Genomic DNA, 3,503 nt, shown 5'->3' on the forward strand with positions numbered 1-3,503 from the left:
AGGAATCTCCACACTGTTTTCCAAAGTGGCTGCACCAACTTGCATTCCCACCAACAGTGTAAGAGGTTCCCCTTTCTCCACATCCTCTCCAACACATGTTGTTTCCTGTCTTGCTAATTTTGGCCATTCTGACTGGTGTAAGGTGGTATCTCAATGTGGTTTTAATTTGAATATCCCTGATGACAGGTGATGATGAACATTTTTTCATGTGTCTGTTAGTCATTTGTATGTCTTCTTTGGAGAAGTGTCTGTTCATGTCTTCTGCCCATTTTTTGACATGATTATCTGTTTTGTGCGTGTTGAGTTTGAGGAGTTCTTTAAGATCCTGGATATCAGCCCTTTGTATTGTCATTTGTGAATATCTTCTCCCATTCCATGGGTTGCCTCTTTGTTTTGTTGACTGTTTCCTTTGCTGTGCAGAAGCTTTTGATCTTGATGAAGTCCCAAAAGTTCATTTTTGCTTCTGTTTCCTTTGTCTTTGGAGACATGTCTTGAACGAAGTTGCTGTGGCCAATGTCGAAGAGGTTACTGACTGTGTTCTCCTCTAGGATTTTGATAGATTCCTGCCTCATGTTGAGGTCTTTTATCAATTTTGAGTTTATCTTGTGTATGGTGTAAGAGAATGGTCGAGTGTCATTCTTCTACACATTGCTGTCCAATTTTCCCAGCACCATTTATTGAAGAGACTTTTTTCCACTGTATATTTTTTCCTGTTTTGTCAAAGATTATTTGACCATAGAGTTGAGGGTCCATATCTGGGCTCTCTACTCTGTTCCACTGGAGACCAAATATCTTGATAGAGTTTGTGGCTCAGCTCAACTGTCCCTTCCTAGGGAAATTGTCTGTGACCTCTCTGGGCAGGTGGAGTCCACCATGATGTACCCAGGGCTGCATACACTCCTGAGCCACCAAAGAGCCCAGGTGTAATTTTAGATGCTTTTGTGTGATTGATGACACCATTAGCGTCTTCACCAGACTACCTCCTTGAAGGACACAACCTTTATTTTCACCTAACATTTGTGGTCTCAGCTCCCAGCAGCGTGCTCAGCAAGTATTGAAGAACGAGTGGATATGCTTGGAAATCTGTAGAGAAAGTTCTGAAAATGTTCCCTCTGCTCCACTGTGCTTGACTCGTGTCTCTGAAATCACTTCCCATTTTGAGTGACCACTGGACCACGTCTTAGCCATCCCTGTCCCTCTGGTTCCCAGCACTATGCCTAAAACCTTCAACAGACACTGTCTGAATGTGTACCCAAAAGCAGCTGCATCCCATCCCCTCTCCTTACACTGTTGAATTTACGGAGCACCCTCTAAAGAGCAGTGCTCTTTCCTCACACCATTGTGTTTGGTGTCCCCATCTGCCTGAGGCTGAGTTAAACTGTTAACTCATCCTTCCTGTGGGCCCAAAGACCCTAAGTTGTGGTGCCCACAGAGTCCACTTTGCAAGTTCATCCTGCTTCTCACCTGCCCGTCCCCCCCCAGCCATGGAGTCCAGAACCTGCACTCCACTCTGTCCCGCACTGCACTCTGTCCACACTCTATCTCTGCTTAATGGACACAGTGCCACGAGCGGCACTCAGAGCCCAGGGTTTTAAACAGTTTCATCGTGAACTCCCGTTGTTTCATTTCAAATAATAATCTCTTAAAAATGCTTCAGTGTGATTACTTCTCTCATTGCCGTGACTTCTTTTCCTTGGCATGTGAGTGTTATCGTTGCATATCCACTTCTACCAGCATTTCCATCTATTCGTAGAATATTTCTTTATTCCGAATATCAGATACCCTAGGCTCTAGATAGTAGTTTTCACTTGTGCTCCCCGCACTGTCCTAGGAAAGGTGCAGGAACAGTATCGTCTACTGCTGGGCGTGGCCTAGAGACTTCCATCGCCAGATTCCGTCCTCCTGCTGTGTTAAGAGGGCTACACCGTGCTTGTGCCTGTTACTTGTTCAGGGGTGGGGGAGAGGCTATTACGAACGCCGTGAGGTTCATTACTTATTGGTACTGAAAACCTGACGCTGTGTGTAGGTTCCAGCTGAATCCCTGAATCTGAGCCCCGTGCGGAGGTTCTGCTAGTAAGAAATGATGTTGCTTTCCGCCATCCCGACTCATTCCAGCCTGAACTTAAGCTGACCTTTCCATACCCTAATTCTGTACCCATAGTATTTTATGGTCTATGTAATATATAGTATATGTTATGTTTTTACTTAGATACAATATGGAATGTGTGAATTCTGTTAACAGTCCTACTTATCACGTATATAATCTACAATACACACAATCCCTAGCTTTTTTACCTATATATGTATTGGTAGTATATATAAAATTATATGTGATTATAAATGATAAAATTATATGTGAAATTATATATTCATGTAATTGCTATTGTATCATTATTATATATTATATACGAGTACACTGAAAACAGGAGACTTTCTCCTGCTTTTTGACAGTCCTCATGTCTCTCCATCCAAGGGGTCTCCTGATTGATTTTTGTGAGTTATAAATGAGTGTGTTTTCCCATTAAAGAGTTAGATGCATTGAGCTCGTGCAGACAAGGCTGTAGAGACAGAAAACACACCAATAAACACGAACCACTGGGAAATATTCGCGGACCGTGGGGAGAGGTATGAGCCCCACTGTACAAACCCTGCTTTACGTAGGGACGGGAAGGGCAGGCCCTGTGGCCGCTGAGGGCCAGGGGAGATGAGAAGGGGCCGCCGCTTGCCCTGAAATGACAGGTGTGGTCACACACTTCGCATTTTACATTTACAACAGTCACCGTCTTCTGTTTCGTTAACAGGATGCCAGCAGCTGTCATGAGAACCTCCTTCCGTGCTGTGTGGAGCCGACATGTCACGATAACACATACATATTCCCCCGGAGAAATGACTGTCAGAAAACCCCAAACTTGCGTCCGTCACCCACCCAGGGAGCGGAGGTGGGTCCCAGCCCCCTTCGAGATCGGACGTGTGCAGTAGCTTGTGAGCGGCGCGGCGCCTGGCGCATCCTCCTGGGGTTTCGGGGACAAGGAGACGACCTGGACGCGCAGGTACGGCCCAGGTCCTACCGCGTCCGGCCCGGACGAACCGGAACCCGAAGGGCGACGTCCGGCCACACTGTAGCTCCGAACTCGCAGCTCCGTGCGCCGCAGCCCGGGGAGCTCCCACACGCGCGTCCGTCAGAAGACGCGGTCGCTGGAAAGTCCGAGCGCGGACGCAGGGACGCGTGTCACTTCCAACCTGGAGAGGGGCGGGCGCGGGTCCGAACCCGAAACAGCCGCAGACCGAGCCGCACCGCAGCTGCGCTGTGAGCCGGTCCGGAGACCGCGAGGACGGACCACGGGGCGCACCCCTGGACCCCGCCCCACGCACCCCCCCGCGGGCGTACCCCCTGCCCCCGCAGCAGGCTCCCGCCGGTCCCCGCCGCGGCACCCCTCCTCGGCTGCGCGCCCCGCTCCGCGCTCCCGTCCCCGCGCGCCCTGTCCCCGCGCGCCCTGTCCCCG

This window comes from Lontra canadensis, unplaced genomic scaffold (assembly GCF_010015895.1).
Source record: "Lontra canadensis isolate GAN:19392208 unplaced genomic scaffold, GSC_riverotter_1.0 scaffold22, whole genome shotgun sequence".
NCBI lineage: Eukaryota > Metazoa > Chordata > Mammalia > Carnivora > Mustelidae > Lontra > Lontra canadensis.